This window comes from Lissotriton helveticus, assembly GCF_964261635.1.
Source record: "Lissotriton helveticus chromosome 1_1 unlocalized genomic scaffold, aLisHel1.1 SUPER_1_unloc_43, whole genome shotgun sequence".
Lineage (NCBI taxonomy): Eukaryota > Metazoa > Chordata > Amphibia > Caudata > Salamandridae > Lissotriton > Lissotriton helveticus.
Genome location: NW_027611685.1, coordinates 166,695 through 189,208, shown reverse-complemented (window position 1 = coordinate 189,208; position 22,514 = coordinate 166,695). Strand labels below are relative to the sequence as shown.

At 50.6% G+C, this 22,514-nt stretch overlaps 1 protein-coding gene across 1 annotated transcript in view; it reads left to right on the top strand.

Moving 5' to 3' along the window:
* Window positions 1-22,514, top strand: part of LOC144806077 (uncharacterized) — a 215,100-nt gene that overhangs the window by 110,684 nt on the left and 81,902 nt on the right. The window contains exons 3-4 of the mRNA XM_078672519.1: window positions 15,199-15,405; window positions 21,287-21,356. The gene's annotated coding sequence lies outside the window, so the exon portion shown is untranslated. The remainder of the gene's footprint in view (window positions 1-15,198; window positions 15,406-21,286; window positions 21,357-22,514) is intronic.

Below are 22,514 nucleotides of genomic sequence, written 5' to 3'. Positions count from 1 at the left end.
GCAAACTAAAGAGACCAACTGCTAAGATAGTTGGAATCAAGAAGCAGAAACAACCAACAGCATCAAAGTTAAAGTTCCAATTGTAGTTCAACCATGGAACGAGGAGGAGGAACCAGAGGTATCCATAGTAGGTGCGTGACATGAGTTATTGAAACTCTGCAGACAAATCGGATCTTCATATGTTATTGTAGGTAACTTTGAACAAGCAAGGATGAAAAAGGCCATATCTGGCACCCAGCTGGCGTAGGTCGGCTCTCAGTTTAGGAAGGCTTTACGGCGGGCTGCAGTTGCTTTAGCATAATCTTGGCAAAAACAACAGGTGATGGACAGAATGCAGAACATGGTCATACATTCACCCCAGTACAGAGATCTGGGCCTAAATCCATCGATTTTTTGCACTCCACACCACCCCAGTTCAGACATGGCCATATGCAAATCAGCCTTGACCCTGTGCCTCATGGGAACAATCCAGCCCGAACTGCCAAGCCATGTCTTTCCTGGACCGGAATCAAGCATCCAAGGACCAGTTTCTGGCTATCAGCCGTCTTCAGCCTGGATAGCTTGACTCCAGTGGTGTGGAGAGCATGGGACTCACGTCTGAGCATACCCATCCCACTCGGGGCGACAAAGGCAAAAACAACAGGTGATGGACAGAATGCAGAACATTGTCATACATTCACCCCAGTACAGAGATCTGGGCCTAAATCCATCGTTTTTTTGCACGGCCTAGGAAAGACATGGCTTGGCAGTTCGGGCTGGACTGTTCCCATGAGGCACAGGGTCAAGGCTGATTTGCATATGGCCATGTCTGACCTGGGGTGGTGTGGAGTGCAAAAAATCGATGGATTTAGGCCCAGATCTCTGTACTAGGGTGAATGTATGACATTGTTCTGCATTCTGTCCATCAATTGTTGTTTTTGCATTAGCATAATCTTGGGCAAAAAACAAGGAAGAACCGGACCAAGAGATCTTTGGAGAAGACTTAACTGCCGCCAATACCTTCAGTAAGTCTGTGTACTCTAGGAAATACAAAATGACTCCTCTAGGCATCTGTGATGATGATGCTGAAGAGGATGGACGACCAAGCCTGTGCGCTCTTTGGATGTTCAAAAGCGTTCCTTCCGGCATATGGAGAAGCTTTGGAATAAAGGATTTGAAGAAAGCGAGAGAATCAGATCCCTCAATCCCTTCCACCAGTCTCTAAATACGGAGGTTGTTCCGTCTATTACGATTTTCCAAAATCTCAACCTGTTGCTGAAGCACTGAAATTTGTGAGCGGAGACTGGAAAAATGAACACAAGTCTCTTTGAACAAAGTGATGTTCTGTTCAACTGAGGAGACCCGCGTCTCCAATTGGGACCAATTGTCTGTCAAAGTTTGTAACTTAGCATTAGTCTCTTCCATGAAGGGTCGAAGGGACCTAATCTCCTCCAGTATTAACTCCATAGAAACCAGCGACGATGACTTAGGAAGGGATGGTGGATCTTTTGTCAGCCGCTTGGTATTTCATTTTCTAGAGGGAGCCTGGGAGGACTCCATCATTGCGTCGGAGTTGTGTGAGGAAGAGGTGAGGGAATCCTCAAGTTTAGAATACTCTAATAAAGGTGCACTTTGATGTGATGGAAGGAGATGACGAGTTTAACCTCCCCATAAAACTTCACTTAACAACCTCCATCTCAATAAAAAGAGGATATCTTGCAACGTAATCTTGCAGTCGACAAAGAAACAAATGAGAGGAGATGCAGTGAAGGGAAATATGAGAAGAGTCAAGCAGTTTAAAACAGTTATCTAAAAAAGAACAAAACACCGCCAATAGGAGTTGGGCACAACATACAGTAGAATGCAGCAAAAAAGAAAAAAAGAAGTATCAAAATAATCTGCACGTAAGGAAATGCTCCATATGGTTCGTATTGTGCCAATGAATGCCGTTTAAACAGGCGAGCAGAAATGTCCCTGAAGTAGAATGTCCATCAGGAGATAGCGTTGGTGAGCTGAGGAAGGGACAGTGTTCTGAAGAGAAAGAGGAACTCCTGAAGTGGTTGCGAAGGAGTTTCAAGACTAGTGTTGAAAAGGGAGAGCCTGGTGCATAGCACTATATCCTTGCAGTCTTATTAATGAAAAAATGAAAAAGGCTTGCTAGAATGTGAAAAGGCCCTCTGACATGAATGCACCAGGAAACGGGACCGCTGAAGAAATGTGCGCCATCTCGCTAAACATACAAAATGGGGGCCGCTATGCGAGCCGAATCCGCTTCTGACTTCCTGCGGTAAAAAGAGAGGGTGTGCTCGCACTCGGACAGCCGCCGCGTGTTCTAATGGCATCCCGGCATCTTCCGACGTCGTATTGTCCCCTTTTCACAGGCCAGCGAGTGCGGAGAATGGTAGGTCCTCAAGGCGGTCCTCACGGCGGCGGAGCTTCAGTCGTCCGCCGCCATGACCGTCGGGCGCCAAGCCACGCCCCTGATTGAAGTTTATCTGAAGTTTCCAGTTACTATGCTATGTAGATGTATGCTATAATCATTCAGAAGACGCCGCACTAGGCCTGGTGAAGCCGGTGATCCCCATCCCCTCCCCCCGAGTGCTTCCAATGCCTCTGCAGGGCCAGGTGTGGCCACAGCTTCTAGCTGGGTTACACCATTTTAGATGCTGACTTGTGATACTCGGGAACTAAAAGGGCTAAAAGAAAATCCAAAGTAAAGCCCTCTGCATTGAAAAGCTGCACTGATAAATGGACTTTACGCCGGGCAGGGCAGGTAGTCACTAAATCCCAAATTAAAGGTCACTCAGGAAGGCTACTGTAATCTTACTGAGCTAGACTTACAACTCCAAGGCTCTTAACTAATGCGAAGGTGGTTGGTGGCAGTCCAATCCTTGAGGCAATACGATAACAAGCATTGAAAATGCAATAGGTCTTGCCTTTTATTAAGTTAAAGCCATTTGCTTTTCTAATGGTTTTGTATAGCAAAGCAAGTAGCTTTAAGTTAATTAAAGGTGAGACCTATTGCATTTTTAATGCTTGTTTGGTAGGCTGTAGGTTCCTAGATCCGTCCCCAAAGCTGTTCCGCGGTGCCAGGCAGCAGCAGAGGCCTCGATGGGCAGAGCACACAGCTCCTGGGCTTGGCATTATCCCGGCTCCTTCAAGCCTCCCCCTTATCAGTTGACACAAGTATTTAAGACCTGGTAATGAAGGGCCTCTCTCTCCCCAAGAAAGAAAGCCGGTTTAAAAAGCCAAACTGCGCAGCAATGACATAGGGCTCGCTGAGAGGAGTGATGGGGCTGCCTCTTAATTGTGGCCTTTGGAAACCCACTTCCTCATACCCTTCAGAGCAGATAATCAGGTAGAGTCAGCCCTGAGCGAGTCAGGTATGAGGAGGGCGGTTCACTACTCGACAGCGTCACCGAGGCGCCGGAGAGCAGGTTCTCTAGGCACTAGTAGGCCCTGCTGCACACCCCGTGTTTTGGTGAGTAAAGCAGCCAGCAGTTTCAGTGGCCAGCAGTTTTAGTGTTTGTGTAGTGTAAACACTGCTCTCGAGATTCGCTTATTACGCTAACAAACAGAAACGTCACCATTTCATGCTGCTCTCCTACACAGAACAGCAGCCGGTCAGGCAACAGTAGTACAAGCTTCACACACACACATGACTGGCAGGCACCCTGTGGCAGAAGCAGTACTGCACATACATGTGCTTTCACAAACATACAGAAACACACACATCAATATCAGAAAAAGCTTCACTCGCTCTCGCTCACTTACATATGACATGTACAGTCAGGCAACAACAGCACAAGCTTTACACACACACAGCAGGTACAGTACAGCAGCTCATGCTTCATACACACTACATGTACACACAATCACAATTACATATGCACATTATAAAAGGTACAGTTGTGCACGCAAGTCGGTCAGTTTAAGGAGGCAGTTGCTAGAACTTTTTAAAATTTGTGACCCCATGTCTAATTGCATGTAATATAATTTGGTATTAAATTGCACTCTTTTTAAACATTTTCACAGAGGGGGCAACCCCCAAATCCCCTTTTGTTGATCAGGCTTGCTTGCTTTGCTTGGTTCCGATGTAACACTCAGCCCCAACTTTTACGCCCCACTATTTTCAAAAGTCACAAGCCGCCACTGCAATGCACCCCATTATGTTTAGGAATATGTGGTTCGTACGGCCATCAGTGGCATAACTAATTTAAAACCTGATACTTTAGAAATCTCTTCCAATGATACGCATCCAAACACAGCCCATGGATAGAAATCCAAGGGCCTTAAAAAAAGAATGACATTAATAAGAACGTATATTGGTGCAATTGTAAAGCTAGAAAATGCTAGATAGATGCTGTTAAGATAACGTATGGTGCAAATAGACAACCAGAATGCGAGCAATGCGCTTGGCTGACATTACAATGGCCAGGCCGGAAGCTGATTCTGATCCTGTGGATCACGCACATGCACGTTCTTTCCCGGCGTGTAGGGACCAGAAAGAGCAAAGTCCTATGAACACTCTAGAAAGCTTAAGACAAACCCCAAGGTGACTGTGTAGATGACTCCCCCCTGCACCCCACTCAAGAAGTGCTGAGGATACAGCTCTGTCCCCTTCAGCTTTGACACATGACCTATGCCTCATTGTCACTGATCTTGTGTTTAAAACTCCATGGTATTTTCCTCTGTTTACTTTCCTGTGTACCACTCTGTGGATTTAAAAATCTGCAAATACATGAGTTAAATAAATAAATAAGCTGCCCAGTTTATTTGCAAAACTGACCGATATGCTCATATATTCATTGAAATACAGATACATTCATTAAAATACAGATATATTCATTGAAATACAGATATATTCATTGAACTACATATAATTAATTGAAATACAGATATATTCATTGAAATACAGACTGCCTCTTCCAGTTGTCACCTTTCTGTAAATACTCTTAAGTCCTTTACATCAGTGTTTGGAAGATGCTCATCTGAAGTGAAGCTATAAATACTTTTCCACAGCAGCAGCCAAGGGTGAGGCCCTGTACTTGAACTGTCTGGTGCTTAAAAACATTCATGTCTGTGACATCTGAAATCCCAGGTTTTTACAGGTATGCTTGTTTGTGTGAAATGTATTCACTGCTGGTACCTGGAAGCGGCGGTTCCGTCAGCGGCCAACAGAGGGCGCTCCTTGTCTGCTGATAAATCTCACTGAGCTGCACATTGGGTGAAAGGGAGAAGGGTTTCCTTTTCCGGGTCAGCGGCAGCAGAGACCGCACCAGCAGCGGTGGTGACATCACTTCCGGCCTCTCATGATCTGTCCAGTCTGCTGCAGAGGAGAAAGGAGCCCTGTCTAGTGGGCAGTTACGGCCATCTACAGACCCACACAGACCCCTCCCTCAGACCCCAGACCTGCCCGTCCCCCCAGACCCCAGATCTGCCCCGGCGCCCCCCCCTCAGACCCCAGATCTTCCCGCCTCCCCCCCTCGGCACCCCAGGAGGAGAAAAGAGCCTGGAAATGTCTGCACAGGTCTCCGCTCAGGTAGGAGATTGTCAGCACCTTCTGCTGTGTTTGTAGAAATAGACTGAATAATCCTGGAGGGAATCTCTGCAGGAGCCGGGCTGAGCTGGGCTCTTCTATCCGGGGCCCCTGGGGCTGAGCTGGGCTCTTCTATCCGGGGCCCCTGGGGTTAAGCTAGGGTCTTCTATCTGGGGCCCCTGGGCCTGAGCTGGGCTCTTCTATCTGGGGCCCCTAGGACTGAGCTGGGCTCTTCTATCCGGCGGCCCCTGGGGCTGAGCTGGACTCTTCTATACGGCGGCCCCTGGGGCTGAGCTTGGCTCTTCTATCCGGGGACCCTGGGGCTGAGCTGGGCTCTTCTTTCCTGGGCCCTGGGGCTGAGCTGAGCTCTTCTATCTGGGATCCTCCGGGTGAGTAGTGCGCTTTATAAATGCTTGATTGATTGATTGATTGATTGATTATCTGGGGGCCCCTGGGCTGAGCTGGGCTCTTCTATCCGGGGGCCCCTGGGCTGAGCTCTTTTAAAACCACATCTCGCCTGTGCTTTACTGCACTTTTATAAGTGTGCCTTAGTACTCTAATGAGGTTAGGATCTCTAGGGGAAGCTGATAGGGCAGCTCTGAGTTCTCTGTTAGCCCTGGAGCAAATGTTATCAAACCACCTAGGGTCGGGTAGAGGTGTAGCTGCGGGTCTGGTGATTAGTTCTTTAATACCTGCGCATAGTAAGAGAAAAGCAGAGACTGCCTCTGGGTTAGGGTTAGCCAGTGTGAGACAAGTCTCACAGAGTGATGGATAGTTTTATACCATCTTTTGGAACACCTTCGTGCAGTCCAATGCTTTCCATTTAACTCTTAGGTTATCAGTGGAAATGTCTAAATTGCCAGCCCCTGGCTCCTTTCTAGTTTTGGGTCTCGGGGCTGCCCAGAAAGAGACTAAGATGGGATTGCGATCCCCAAAAGTCGATGCCCTAACCTCTGCCCAAACCAGATGATCTTCTAATGGCGCAGATATAAAAACATAGTCTATAGTTGAGGCTCGACCAAAACCTCTATAAGTCAGTGTTGAATTTTCCCCATTATTTACAGAAACAATATCCATAACATTTAAAAGGCTGCTATTTGATAGGTGGTTTATTAATTTGTGTCGTCTCTTACATGGATTAACTGAGATGTGCTGGGTGGGACTCGCAGTATTTCTCCCTTGCTATCTTCGCATTAAAGTCACCTCCCAAACATATCCCTACCGGTTCATGCTTTCCCAGTAGATTAGCCATGTCCGAAATAAAGTTAAAAAGATTAACAAAATTAACGTTAGGTGTGGTTAAGAAGTCCTTATTATAAAAATTAATAAAACAAATAGAAACCCCCCGTGTATAAATCAGTACTTGAAAGTTAGCGTTTCTAATGGGAATTAATTTCGGTCTGCCACCTGATGCGATACTGACCCATATTGATAAACCGCCAGAGGGTCTACCGTGTTTGGGGTGAGGGGGTATAATATTACAGCACTCATATCCTTCTAGGTATAATTCTTTAGTTGCCCAGGATAAGGATATCAAATTTATTTACCATATTAACCCATTCTTCAATGTCTAGTTTAGGAGCCAGACCTGCCACATTCCAGCTCAGCACCAGTAGTAATGAGTCAGAATGATCATTTGGAGAAAGTTTCCACCTCAGTGTCAATATTAATTTTAGGAGTCTCAAAGGGTGCCGCGAATACAGAAACAGTCGGTTGAGATTTAGAAAAAGGTCAATCAAGAGTGTCTAGGTCAGAGACGGGAGAGAACCTATTTACCAATTGGGAAAATGGGCTAATGAATGAGCACTGTGTCGGTGGTGGTCTATAAAAGAAGCCGAGGGGTAGTGTACTTATGTTTGTGGGTAGGGGGTAATTAGTCTCTCTAACAACTAGTTTAGATCTAACAATACCTGGTCGGCTAAAGTTGATGACAATACAATCACCCCTAATAGTGTTTTCTGCTGGTCCCACCCAGTCTACCCTTCATACCATTAGAATATCATGTATATCCTACCTCCTGTACCCTTTGTATTTAGCCAGCCAATCCACACTTTTGTTCCGAAGTTGTTCCCAGGACTCTAATTTGTTTTTCTCTAATGGAGGTACCCCTGCAAGAACCAAAGCATACGGGCAAGATGCTGGAGGTAGATTTAAAAATATTTAAAACATCCTTGTTTGGCTCAACATGTTTGCCGATATTAATATCAACAGTATTCGAGCAGACTGTCGGGCCGTCGTGAGCACAAATGACACACATGTTTTGAATAATAGCAGGTGCAATGCGTGTTTTTAAAGCTGCAGAATCATTAGTTTTACTGTTAATATCACAGGGGGCAGATAACGACTTTGCAGTTTGAGGTACATATTGCCCACTCTGGGCTAAATTTCCCTGGGGACCGGCCTTTTCAGGCTGCTGATTAGGTTCCCTACAGGGAGATTTTGCCTTAGTGGTTAGGGATTCCAGGCAATCTAGACGCTTCCATAGTTTTGCAAAGCTTTTATCCACAATCCCTTTAACACGTTCATACAGTGTGTCTATAATAATATCTATGGCAGTGTCCCCAAGTGTAAAATTAGAAAAAGCAGTCTGTGTGGGCTCTGTCTGTGTGTATACAGAGTTACTTAAAACATCCAATGAAACTAAATCAATTGAGTCACTACTAGGGATTGGGTCTACTATGGCCTTCAGGCCTTTAATCCATGTATTCAATGTTGTGCATTTTGAGTTCAAGCGTGGAGGTTGTTTCCGTTTGGAGCAAACTGGTTTCACCGCCTTCCTCTTCCTTTTCGCTCCGCATACCTCAGGGTTAGGGGATATGTCCGAATTAACCAAAACTGTAATGTCAATTGGGCAGCTCCTAGATAAAGAGTCCACTATTGCACCTATATGGTCAGAGCCTTCCACGTTCAGTAATTTATCTCCAATTAATGGGTGTGGACAGTGGTCAGCCTCATTTTATACCATTATTTGAGGGTCACTTATATCAGTGTTCTCAACTTGTACTGCAGGTTGGGGTTTTGTGAGACCCAGGGATAAACGTCTCTCTGTCAGTTCGATCTCGGTACTGACTATGTCCATTGCCCTTTCCAACATAGTATCTATAGACGTAGCATTACGAGCTGTGGCGGTTGGATTTTTTTGCCCATGGTGTGTTTTACCCCAGACATTCAATAGGTACTTTAAAAAATACACCCCACTCACTGCTGCAGGGTCCAGCTGTCCTTGGAATGGAAATATCAGGGGGGTGGCCCTGCCCGGCCTCGAACGATCCCGGACGGGCACAGACAGGCCCGCCCTTGGCCTGGGCGAGCCCACGCACGTCCCGCACCGCGGGGTCTCCCTGGCAGATTTATGTGGTGGTGACGCGGGTCCTCTCGTGCCTCTTCCCGCGAGACCGCACTGCCTTCTGGGGGATGTAGTTCCCCGGCAGTCCGCGGTCCGCGAGGAAAGCGCGTGGATTGCTTGATGTAAGGATTGAGCCCGCAAATCTCAAGGGGCTCTAGGCGGCAGCAATAACGGGCAAAGGAAGTACTTCAGAAGACCAGGTAATCTGCAAACAGCGTCCCGCGCCGCGGGGTCTCCCTGGCAGATTTATGTGGTGGTGACGTGGGTCCTCTCGTGCCTCTTCCCGCGAGACCGCACTGCCTTCTGGGGGATGTAGTTCCCCGGCAGTCCGCGGTCCGCGAGGAAAGCGCGTGGATGGCTTGATGTAAGGATTGTGCCCGCAAATCTCAAGAGGCTCTAGGCGGCAGCAATAACGGGCAAAGGAAGTACTTCAGAAGACCAGGTAATCTGCAAACAGCGTCCCGCGCCGCGGGGTCTCCCTGGCAGATTTATGTGGTGGTGACGTGGGTCCTCTCGCGCCTCTTCCCGCGAGACCGCACTGCCTTCTGGGGGATGTAGTTCCCCGGCAGTCCGTGGTCCACGAGGAAAGCGCGTGGATGGCTTGATGTAAGGATTGAGCCTGCAAATCTCAAGAGGCTCTAGGCGGCAGCAATAACGGGCAAAGGAAGTACTTCAGAAGACCAGGTAATCGGCAAACAGCGTCCCGCGGGGTCTCCCTGGCAGATTTATGTGGTGGTGACGCGGGTCCTCTCGGGCTCTTCCCGCGAGACCGCAGTGCCTTATGAGGTATGTAGTTCCCCTCCAGTCCGCAGTCTGCGAGGAAAGCGCGTGGATGGCTTGATGTAAGGATTGAGCCCGCAAATCTCAGGAGGCTCTAGGCGGCAGCAACAACGGGCAAAGGAAGTACTTGAGAAGACCAGGTAATCGGCAAACAGCGTCCCGCGCCGCGGGTTCTCCCTGGCAGATTTATGTGGTGGTGACACGGGTCCTCATGCGCCTCTTCCCGCGAGACCGCACTGCCTTCTGGGGGATGTAGTTCCCCGGCAGTCCGCGGTCTGCGAGGAAAGCACGTGGATGGCTTGATGTAAGGATTGAGCCCGCAAATTTCAGGAGGCTCTAGGCGGCAGCTACAACGGGCAAAGGAAGTACTTCAGAAGACCAGGTAATCGGCAAACAGCGATATCAAACTGGACCACGGTGGGCTGCAGACAAAACATGGGGACTGTATCAACCTAGAAAAACAATTGTATCAGTAATGACGTCCAGTACCAGCTCTTTGATGCAGTCATCTTTAGTAACAAATCTGTAGTGAAAAGAAAATATGCGGCCCTGACCATGCATGGGGTCTGGTGGAGGAACTCTTCTCAGTCGTTATTTCGCTTGTCGTTGATGTGTATTTCACGACGAGTCTAGATTCCTTTCTCTTTCAGGTGCTTTAGATTGTGCTGAAAGGTTTAACCTGCAGACCTTTCATAAGTGATCTCTCTTGTCACATGCATTTCCTTGCCCCTGAAGCACTGGGCATTGGTAAGACATTATCTGCAGCAGGAGCAATTGCTATTCCCATTGATGTTGTCTGATGTGCTAGAATCTGGTTACTTCCGGGATCATGAGCAGATGGGCTTGCCTTAGGCTCGCCTTCAGTACACCAGTGGCACATCTGCACTTTGAACATCTTAAGAAGCGTTAGAAGAGAAAAAAGTAAGCTGCCCCGCCCACTGCCAAACACTGGAGTGGGGAAGCGAAGGCTTTGCAGTGGAGTTACACCGCCGCCATTTGAATGCAGGTAAAAGTGATTCAAGCAGATTCAAATTCAAGCAAATCCAAATCGTATTCAAGCAAATTTGAATTGTATACCCCCCCAGTAAAGTTAAAAACTAAAAGCTACCCCAAACTTGTATGACAACATCGCCCCGTGACATGTAAGTACAAATAAGCAATGTACAAATGAGTAAGGTATTTTTAAAATGAGAAAGGGAAAATGTAAAGTGTTTTAAAGAGCTTAAAATCGCGGTGCGGAAGGCAAGCGGTGTCTCTTACTTTTGCTCTCTCTTAGGGATTCTTGTTTCAACAATATCTTTTTTAGGTCGAGCCTAGCTCTATGGGAGGCTTCTTGTGAGCACTCTAAACTTCTCTGTATGGGTCTGACTCCTCCCACACATTGGATTGGCCTTTGCATGTGTCTTTCAATAATGGAAGCGCGCAAACGGCCAAAGGCGGGTGCATGTCCCACCTCTTCTCAAAGGTTCACTCCCACCTTGTTTTGATCTCGGGAGCGAGTAGCAGCGTGCAGGGTGGCAGCTGCATTCCTCATTTTGGATTAGGTTACTAATTAAACACAGTGTAGTCACTTTCACGTTAGCGGCGCGCTTGTTAAATTTCCTGTTACTTTGCTCCCACCCCCCACCCTTTGTCCGTGTTCACCAGGCTATCGTCCCCCGCTGTCCGCATACCCTTTGCTCCCGCCCCCCACCTTTGTCCGTGTTGAACATGCTCCCGCCCTCCTCCCGTTGTCTGCATTTCTTTTTTGTTTCCGCCTCTTCACCTGCGGCTGCCCGTGAGGTGCTCCCCCGCCCATGCCGGCCCGCGGCACACCACTGATTATTAAAAGGCTGAACAGAGTCAGCAAAAACCATTGGCAAAGCCAAAAGGCGTGGCCTATTGGCTTTGCCAATGCTTGTCTGCCAAGCCGGTACACGAGGGGCGTCAGTGTTGGGGTAACGGATCCGGTGAGGAGAAGCAGGGGGAGGGGAAGGGCTAGGAAAAGGGATGTCCGAAATCGCTGCCCCTTCTACAGGACCCATCTCTCTCTTTCTTACCTTAAGGGAGATTTGTCACCTTTGCTGTAAAAGCCTTCCCATGGTGTGCCTAGCATGGCGACCTCTCCCCGGCATGGGCACTGGCTGCCAGTTTAGCAATGGCGACATTCATTTAAAAAAAAAAAAAAGGCGAGCTGCCAATTAACAATTAACAGTGCCACAGTGCTTGCTGTCTCATTATCCATGATATCATCGATTTAGTCACTCCGGGTAATAAAGGAGACGTGCCTAAGGCATCTAGCGCAGTGTGCGGGGGGCTCTGCTTGGGCAGCACGAGGAGCTGGGCACAGACTCTGGCTGGCAGATCAGGTGCCCGCATGCTCCCTCTTCATTGCCTGCTTGCACGAGTGTGTATGCTTGTACGTGTGCCTGGATCTGCTTGGTTCTGTTGGTGGTTGATTTGTGTTGCAGCGGCATGACCCCACATACAGTAGCTTCAAAGATTAGTGCTAGTCTAAGCAAACCCACCCCTGCGCCCAAACCCTATTCTCCTGCATGGCTAAACACTTCTTAGGTCCCGTCGGCGAGACCTATTGGCTACGCCATTGCTTGTTTACTTTTTTTAAGTGAATCATACTTGAGAGAGGGAGTTGTTTTTTTTTGGTCGACTATTATTGGTGTTGATGAGTGTCCAGTGATAGATGAAGTGGTTATGGTGGAAATAGAGGATTATTGACCATCTGGAGAGAAACACAATAGATTATTCAGTTTACTTATGACGGATTGCCTTTTATGAATTTTTTTAAGTCGATTTGTTGTGGGATAACTAACTGATCTAAAACAAGCTTGGTAGTGTTGTAAGATATGTTTATCCCTATACTGGCGCTATTTCATATTTAATGTTTTTTTTATTAAATTATTGTAAATGTTTTAGACACTTTTATGCAAAATAAAGTATTGAATTGATAGAGAGAGGGAGGTGGTCAACAAAGCAACAAACAAAGAGACAATCCCAAGTATCAATGCCTGACAGAGGCCGCTAACTTAGGGGACGATTAGGATGGCGGACGGATTGCCACCGCCATGCAGGCGGTGGCGATCTGTCCGCCATCCTTGCCCATCTGCCACCTATTTCCCCCGCCATATTACAATGGCGGGAGCGACTGTGGCAGACTGGAAGACCGTACGCCTCTTTACTGCTGCGGTCACCTTGCGACCGCGGTGGAAAAGGTCTAATATGGTGGCGGTGTCTATCAGACACCGCCAGCCATATTAGGATGGGCTGAGGGGAATGCCTTTCCATGGCGGAAATGCCACCACAAAAAGGCATACGGTTCTTGCTTTGGTGGCCCGTTGTGGGCCCCCAGGGTGAAGGGGGTGGGAGTTTGGGGGGGTACAACATGGCAGGCACCGCGCGGTGCCTGTCATGTTTGGGATATCTTGATGACCAACCTAGAGGTGGCACCGCAATTGATGGCCCGTCTGACCTTGCTTCACAAAATGTCAGCATTCCAGAATTTAACCCACCACTGTAAGAGTTAGCTGGCTATGGCCTTCATAGTGGGAGTTGGCTTTTTGTGGGCGACCATGGGGCTTGGCACCCTGACATTTTCTTTTCCTGTTCCCATGTCCCTTCCCCTTGTGTTCTCCCTCATCCTCCTTCCCTGATCATCTGCAGGATTTTCTGGGCCACATCACAGGGCCGGCTCTAGGCATGTGCAAGCTGTGCACCTGCACAGGGCCACCAAACCCCAGGGGCCACCAAGCCAATAGATATCCTTAATATATTAATCCTCTGAGGATGGATACATATTTGCGTGGTGGCCCCTGGCAGGGATTTGGGGGCCTCCGGCTCTGTTCCACTTCTAAACACCCTGATCCTCTCCCCTCTTTACTGGCCTGCGTGCTCCGCCCCGCCCGGACCCCCTCTTCCGGGCCCCCTACCTACTCTCCTTGCCCAGGGCCACCATGAGCCTAGAGCCGGCCCTGCACATCACCTCTATCTAGAGGGGTTATTTCATTTATTGTTTTTCCTGTTTTCAATGTCTTCTCACCAGTTCTAGTTTACACAGTATCTTGGACTCTGCTGAATCGATAAACTTCCATCCCTGTTATATGCTCATTGTATATGAAAAATCAATAATGAAATGAGGTATAAAAAATATACACAGGGAGTGGTGTCACTTAACATTTGACTTTGACAATTCCAAAGGAAGAGACATTACTGAATTTATAGACATGATCAGAACACATGTAAAGTGATAAGATTGACAACCAAGTATCACTAAAATAGACATTCAATGTAACATTCCACTGAACTGTGTGCAGTACTCATGGTGAAATATGAGAAACGTTTTGCACCAAAATGTGGGACAGAGGGTCTGCTCTCTGATGAATAGTCATGTGTGAAGTTCTAGTTAATCCCCATAGTTTTGGAAGAATGGGCCAGGTTTGTGTGAAACCTCAGCACGACCTCCAATTGTGTTAGTGTCACTCGCGATGAGTGACGCTTGAAGGCTCTGATATATGCACGTCCAAATTAATGTCGCTGTCGAGGCACTCAAGGTTGCTTGCATCACAATGTTACAAAGAGTTGACACACTCACTAATCAGCGATGTATTGATGACGAGCGTACTATGATATAGGGGCCTATGTGAAGGAGTAGAATATTGCAGAGTAGTGAAATGTCCCTGCCCTGTTCTTCAGGCCAGTAATACCCACTCATTTTTATGATTCAATGTAAACTGTGTGAGAAATGTCTGGTTCATACTTGGTTGCCCTATCTTAGGAATTAATTGTTTCAAAGATATATTGCTTTATTTTTTGTCAGTGAATCCTTGTTGAGAGAGGATGGTGGTTACTGTAAACAAAACAACAAAGCCTGGAAGAGGCCGCTATCTTAATATTTTAGGAGACAGTTTTGCTCTTAAACCAGAAACTCAAAACCTAATTAGAACCTACAATTCAGTCTTGTTCGAGGATATAAAACCGAATTAAATATAAGGAACAAGCCACAGACACAGGAAAATTAGAAATAAGCTGTTCCTTCAATTGTCGCTTTGACACATGACCTTTGCCGCATTGTCACTGATCTGGTGTTTACTTTGCAATCTAGGACGTTGTGGATTTGAAAAACTGCAAAAAATTTTTATTAAAGAATAAATAAGCTGCCCAGTTTAATGGGAAAACTGACTGATATTCTGATATATTCATTGAAATACAGATATATTCTTTGAAATACAGATATATTCTTTGAAATACAGACAGACTTAAATTAGTCCTTTACGTCAGTGTTTGGAAGATGCAATCTGAAGAGAAGCTATAAATACTTTTTCACAGCAGCAAATTGTGAGGCCCTGTTCTTGAAGTGTCTGACCCTTAAAAACATTCACATCTGTGACATCTGAAATCCCAGGTCTTTACAGGTATAAATGCTTGTTTGCGTGAAATGTGTTCACTGCTGGAGCCTGGAGGTGGCAGTTCTGTCAGCGGCCACCAGAGGGCGCTCCTCGCCTGCTGGTGAAATCCACTGAGCTGCACACTGTATGAAAGGGAGAATGGTTTCCTCTTCCAGGTCAGCGGCGGCAGAGACAGCAACAGCAACAGTGGTGACATCATTTCCGGCCTCTCCTGGTGTGTGCAGCCTGCAGCAGAGGAGGAAGGAGCCCTGTCTGGTGGGCAGATACCTCCATCTACAGACAATCACAGATCCCCCCCCCCTCACAGACCCCAGATCTGCCCCCCCAGGAGGAGGAGAGAGCCTGGACAGTGTTCTGCTCAGGTAGGCGAGCTGCCAACTCACATGGCTGTTAAGTATTAATCCAAGGATCAGATCCCCCCCCCCTGGCATTCATGGTCTCTTCCTGCTGCTGAGCCTGAGTGGGGTGCAGAGGAGGTGAGGCCTGTCCAGGGGGTGCAGAGGAGGTGATGCCTGTCCAGGGGGGTGCAGAGGAGGTGAGGCCTGTCCAGGGGTGCAGAGGAGGAGAGACCTGTCCAGGGGGGTGCAGAGGAGGAGAGGCTTGTCCAGGGGAGCAGAGAAGGAGAGGCCAGTCCAGGGGTGCAGAGGAGGTGATGCCTGTCCAGGGGGGTGCAGAGGAGGTGAGGCCTGTCCAGGGGTGCAGAGGAGGTGAGGCCTGTCCAGGGGTGCAGAGGAGGTGAGGCCTGTCCAGGGGGGTGCAGAGGAGGTGAGGCCTGTCCAGGGGTGCAGAGGAGGAGAGGCCTGTCCAGGGGAGCCGAGGAGGAGAGGCCTGTCCAGGGGTGCAGAGGAGGAGAGGCCTGTCCAGGGGTGTAGCGAAGGAGAGGCCTGTCCAGGGGAGCAGAGGAGGTGATGCCTGTCCAGGGGGGTGCAGAGGAGGTGAGGCCTGTCCAGGGGTGCAGAGGAGGTGAAGCCTGTCCAGGGGTGCAGAGGAGGAGAGGCCTGTCCAGGGGACAGAGGAGGAGAGGCCTGTCCAGGGGTGCAGAGGAGGAGAGGCCGTCCAGGGGTGCAGAGGAGGTGAGGCTCCGGGGTGCGGAGGAGGTGAGGCCTGTCCAGGGGTGCAGAGGAGCTGAAGCCTGTCCAGGGGTGCAGAAGAGGTGAGGCCTGTCCAGAGGTGCAGAGGAGGTGAGGCCTCTCCAGGGGTGCAGAGGAGGTGATGCCTGTCCATGGGTGCAGAGGAGGTGAGACCTGTCCAGGGGTGCAGAGGAGGAGAGGCCTGTCCAAGGGTGCAGAGGAGGAGGGGCCTGTCCAGGGGTGCAGCGAAGGAGAGGCCTGTCCTGGGGTGCAGAGGAGGTGAAGCCTGTCCAGGGGTGCAGAGGAGGTAATGCCTGTCCAGGGGGGTGCAGAGGAGGTGAGGCTTGTCCAGGGGTGCAGAGGAGGTGAGGCTCCGGGGTGCGGAAGAGGTGAGGCCTGTCCAGGGGTGCAGAGGAGCTGAAGCCTGTCCAGGGGTGCAGAAGAGGTGAGGCCTGTCCAGGGGTGCAGAGGAGGAGCGGCCTGTCCTGGGGGCAGAGGAGGTGAGGCCTGTCCAGGGGTGCAGAGGAGGTGAGACCTGTCCAGGGGTGCAGAGGAGGTGAGGCCTGTCCAGGGGCAGAGGAGGTGAGGCCAGTCCAGGGGTGCAGAGGGGCTGAGGCCTGGCCAGGGATGCAGAGGCGGTGAGGCCTGTCCAAGGGTACAGAGGAGGCAAGGCCTGTCCAGGGGGTGCAAAGGATTTGAGGTAAGTCCAGGGGTGTAGGGGAGGTGAGTCGTGTCCAGGGGTGCAGAGGAGATGACGCCTGTCCAGGGGTTCAGAGGAGGTAAGGTGTTTCCAGGTGGTGCAGAGGAGGTGAAGCCTGTCCAGAGGGATCCAGAGGAGGAGAGGCCTGTCCATGGGGGGTGCAGAGGAGGAGAGTCCTGTCCAGAGGGGTGCAGAGAAGGAGAGGCCTTTCCAGGGGGTGCAGAAGAGGTGAGGCCTTCCCAGGAGTGCAGAGGAGGTGAGACCTGTCCAAGGGCGCAGAGGAGGTGAGGCCTGTCCAGGGGCAGAGGAGGTGAGGCCTGTCCAGGGGTGCAGAGGGGCTGAGGCCTGCCCAGGGGTGCAGAGGAGGTGATGCCTGCCCTGGGGTGCAGAGGAGGAGAGGCCTGTCCAGGGGGCAGAGGAGAAGATGCCTGTCGTGGGGTGCAGATGAGGTGAGGCCTGTCCAAGAGGTGCAGAGAAGGTGAGTCCTGTCCAGGGATGCAGAGGCGGTGAGGCCTGTCCAAGGGTACAGAGGAGGCAAGGCCATTCCAGGGGGTGCAAAGGATTCGAGGTATGTCCAGGGGTGTAGGGGAGGTGAGTCATGTCCAGGGGTGCAGAGTAGATGACGCCTGTCCAGGGGTTCAGAGGAGGTAAGGTGTGTCCAGGTGGTGCAGAGGAGGTGAAGCCTGTCCAGAGGGGTCCAGAGGAGGAGAGGCCTGTCCATGGGGGGTGCAGAGGAGGAGAGTCCTGTCCAGAGGGGTGCAGAGAAGGAGAGGCCTTTCCAGGGGGGTGCAGAAGAGGTGAGGCCTTCCCAGGAGTGCAGAGGAGGTGAGGCCTGTCCAGGGGTGCAGAGGGGGTGAGGCCTGTCCAGGGGTGCAGAACTGAGGCCTGTTCAGAGCTGCAGAAGAGGTGAGGCCTACCCAGGAGTGCAGAGGAGGTGAGGCCTGTCCAGGGGTACAGAGTAGGAGAGACCTGTCCAGGGGTGCAAAGGAGGTGAGGCCTTTCCAGGGGGCAGAGGAGGAGAGGCGTGTCCAGGGGTGCAGAGGAGGCAAGGCCTGTCCAGGGGTGCAGAGGAGGCGAGGCCTGTCCAGGAGTGCAGAGGAGGTGAGGCCAGTCCAGGGTTCCAGAGGGGGTTAAGCCTTTCCCAGGTTGCTGAAGAGGTGAGGCCTACCCAGGAGTGCAGAGTATGTGAGGCCTGTCCAGGGGTGCAGAGGGGGTGAGGCATGCCCAGGGGTGCAGAGTAGGTGAGCCCTGTCAAGGGGTGCAGAGGAGGTGAGGCCTGTCCAGGGGTGCAGAGGAGATGAGGCCTGTCCATGGGGGTGCAGAGAAGATGAGCCCTGTCCAGTGGTGCAGAGGAGGTGAGGCCTGTCCAGGGGTGCAGAGGAGGAGAGGGCTGTCCATGGGTGCAGAAGAGGCGAGGCCTGTCTAGGGGTGCAGAGGTGGTGAGGCCTATCCACAGGTGCAGAGGAGGTGAGGCCTGTCCAGGGGTGCATAGGAGGTGAGGCCTGTCCAGGGGGTGCCGAGGAGGTGAGGCCAGTCCAGGGGGTGCTGAGGAGGAGAGACCTGTCCAGGGGTGCCGAGGATGTGAGACCTCTCCAGGGGGCAGAGGAGGAGAGGCCTGTCCAGGGGCGCAGAGGAGGAGAGGCCTGTCCAGGGGTGCAGAGGAGGTGAGGCCTGACCGGGGGGTACCGAGGAGGAGAGGCCTGTCCAGCGGTGCCGAGGAGGAGAGGCATGTCCAGGGGTGCAGAGGAGGTGAGGCCTGTCTAGGAGGCAGAGTAGGAGAGGCCTGTCCAGGGGTTTGAGAGGAGGTGAGGCCTGTCCAGGGGTGCAGAGGAGGAGAGGCCACTCCAGGGTTGCAGTGGAGGCGAGGCCTGTCCAGGGGCGCAGAGGAGGCGAGGCCTGTCCAGGGGCGCAGAGGAGGTGAGGCCTGTCCAGGGGGCAGAGGAGGTGAGGCATGGCCAGGGGTGCAGAGAAGGAGAGACATGTCCAGGGGTGCAGAGGAGGTGAGGCATGTCCAGGGGTTCAGAGGAGATTAAGCCTGTCCAGGGGTGCAGAGGAGCAGAGTCCTGTCCAGGTGGCAGAGGAGGAGAGGCAAGTCCAGGGGTGCACAGGAGGTGAGACCTGTCTAGGGGTGCAGAGTAGGAGAGGCCTGCCCAGGGGGCAGAGGAGGTGAGGCCTGTCCTGGGGTGCAGAGGAGGTGAGGCCTGTCTTTGGGGTGCAGAGGAGGAGAGGCCTGTCCAGGGGTGCAGAGGGGGTGAGGCCTGTCCAGGGGAGCAGAGGAGTGGAGGCCACTCCAGGGGCGCAGAAGTGGCGAGGCCTGTCCAGGGGTGCAGAGGAGGCGAGGTCTGTCCAGGGGCGCGGAGGAGGCGAGGCCTGTCTTGGGGCGCAGAGTAGGAGAGGCCTGTCCAGGGGGCAGAGGAGGAGAGGCCTGTCCAGAGGTGCAGATGTGGTGAGGCCTATCCAGGGTGCAGAGAAGTGGAGGCCCGTCCAGGGGTGCAGATAAGTGGAGGCCTGTTCAGGGGTGCAGAGGAAGAGATGCCTGTACAAGGGTGCAGAGTAGGAGAGGCCTGTCCAAGGGGAAGAGAAGGTGAGGCCTGTCCAGGGGCGCAGAGGAGGAGAGGCCTGTCCAGAATTGCAGAGGAGGTGAGGCCTGTCCAGGGGGTCCTGAGGAGGTGAGACCTGTCCAGGGGTCCAGAGGAGGAGAGGCCTGTCCAGAGGTGCAGATGTGGTGAGGCCTATCCAGGGTGCAGAGAAGTGGAGGCCTGTCCAGGGGTGCAGATAAGTGGAGGCCTGTCCAGGGGTGCAGAGGAAGAGATGCCTGTACAAGGGTGCAGAGTAGGAGAGGCCTGTCCAAGGGGAAGAGAAGGTGAGGCCTGTCCAGGGGCGCAGAGGAGGAGAGGCCTGTCCAGAAGTGCAGAGGAGGTGAGGCCTGTCCAGGGGTCCAGAGGAGGTGAGGCCTGTCCAGGGGGTCCTGAGGAGGTGAGACCTGTCCAGGGGTCCAGAGGAGGTGAGGCCTGTCCAGGGGGTGATGAGGAATTTCAGTATTCACCACCCGAATAGCCCTCTGCAGCATTTTGTCTATTGATGTTTGTGGTGGTGGAGGAGCACAGCTTGTTTTGTTTCTGCTGGGACCGACCCTTTCCCCCCTACATGTCACTTGGTTCTTACACCCAGTTAAGACTAGAGGTGAAAGGGGGGGACACCAGCCAACACAATTTATGCCTTTTTTTCACTGTCCACAGCAGTCCCCTATTTAGTCGTGCCCCCTAACAGACCGGAGATGTTAGTTACTTTGTGGCCCACTTCAGTCTGAACATGGGTGGCGCAGTGCAATAGTTGCCTATCACCATCTCAGTCACACAGCACTGTGTCGGGGTCCAGCTGGTTGCTATCTCAGAGTCTATACCACCAGGTCCGTGGGGGTACATGCGGTATTAAAAGGCTCACCCACTATCTTCTTCACCTCGCTGGAGCCAGTGGAATCTGCCAAGGAGAGTGGCCCAGCCCAGCCTCCTCCGGCCTCTGACGGGCACAGACGGGCCCGCCCTTGGCTTGTGCGCATCCCGCGATGCAGGAGGGACGCTGCCTTTTTATTGCGCCCCCCGGCGCGATGTCAGCTGTGCAGGAGCATGGCCCTCTGGGGGATGTAGGCGTTTGTTGGGCCGTTGCCCTCATGGCCAGGAATGGTGGAAAGTGCCGTGGAAAGAGCAGTTCACCTCACGGCAGCAGCGGAGGCTGCACTGCGAAAGCCCCCTGTCCATTGTTCGTCCCGAGCTGCGGGAGGGCCGCTGGCTTTTTATCGCGCCCCTGGTGCGATGTCAGCTGTGCAGGAGCGTGGCCCTCTGGGGGATGTAGGCGTAATTCAAAAGAACTGGGCGATACATCCAACATGGCGCACGTTTATTGCCGTATTATAACGGCCATGTTCAAAAACGAGGTCACACTCCAGCCTTTTACTACACGTGAGCATGACTCAGCTTTAGTTTCACCATTTCAACTCGCACCGGGTAATAGACACGCTAAGATGCGGTCTGCCCTGGGAACGTGTAGGTCACCATGCCGTAAGAGTGTTAAGCCAAGTAAAAAATGTTTTCCTTACAGGAATCGACAAAGGTGTTTGAAATGCCACTTTTGCAGCATTTTTTTAACACAATCTCCCCTCCGTGTCTTCGGGTCTGTTAATGGCAATTCTTTCCCTCCTACCTACAACACATTGTATGCTTCTTTTCTGTAGGGTTACTACAATCCCTCCACCCGGGTTGATCATTAGGCTTATTATTTCCTAAAAATAAGTAGTTTCTTGTAGTGGGATACTTTTTATGTTAAATGTGTTGTCTGTCCTGTATTGTCCATAGCTCACGAGTGTTTCCTACCATTTTATTTTACCATTTAATGATGCTTTCTCATAAGTGAGATAACTGATGTGTTTTATTTAACCACATTAGATGTAAGCACTATTTTAATATTTCTTTTAAGGGCACCTGCATCACATGCGAGGAGTACTTTGATTTGAGCGCCGATTTGACATCACCTGCCCATATGAAAGGTAGGCAGGCAATATGTACAAACTTGCATTTGTTTCTGTTTTTCTTCCCGGAACAGATACTACGAGTCTTAATTCAAATTGTATGTATTATCCTTGATGCTCACACATTAGGTGTACACAGTGCTTAATTTGTAAAATATGAAGTGCAGGTGCTCAAATGTTTGTCGGGGCGACACCTACTTTTCTCCGGCTCCACCCGCTTCCTCCACTGGATACACCCGCTTACTCTATTAGCTCCACCCATATCCTCAACTGGCACTGCTACAAGTCAGGTGTACTACCCGATCTGAATTTCAGCAAGGGAGCCTTCCTCATAGTAAGGTTTTGATAGGAGAGTCCCCTGCCCTGTGAAATTTTAGAAAAAGATTAATTCAAAAGTGCATTTAAAGCACAATTTTGAAATAAATTAGCTAAAATCACTACTGCATTGAAAAGGGACAATTTCAGTGCTCTATGTGCTGGTTTGGGGAAAGGCCAATACTGGAGTAAGCCATTTTTACAACAGAGTCTATGAGTTCAAAGATATAACTTTTCTGGTGTGACAAAAGAAACCAAAATGCTGTGAATAACTCTAAACAGATAAAGTGAATAAAATCATGCAATACACTTGAATGAGTCAGTCACTGTCACTTCCAGTGGCCGAAGGTGCATAATTTCACCATACCCTTATTGTCCTAAAAATTTCAAACATTGCTCAAAGTTGTTGAACAATCACGGACGTGTAATGCTCTGTTTGGGAGCATAATGTAGCGGAGTCCCGGTATTCTTTCTCTCTCTTACTTGCTTCTATTTTTCTCTATAAATCTTCCACCCCACCCCACCCCACTGTCTACCTCTAACTCTGATTGTCTTGACTTTCTGTACTTGTCCACAGCATATTATTGGCACCATGTGTGATTACAGGCGACAACTTCATGGAAGTACGCATTCCTCACAGTGAGTCAGTAGATATAATGGTTTGCAGACTAGATGCTCTTCCAATCATTGGCCTCTCTTCAGAACAATGCTAACTTGCATGCTGATAGTAATGCCTACATTATTTGAAAGTGGGTGACAGAGGTACACAGTTGTGGGTATTCGGACTGTGCATAAACGATAATAATATGTGCTAAGATAAATTCCATGCACAGTCGGTGCATAGCAGTGTTGGATTCACAT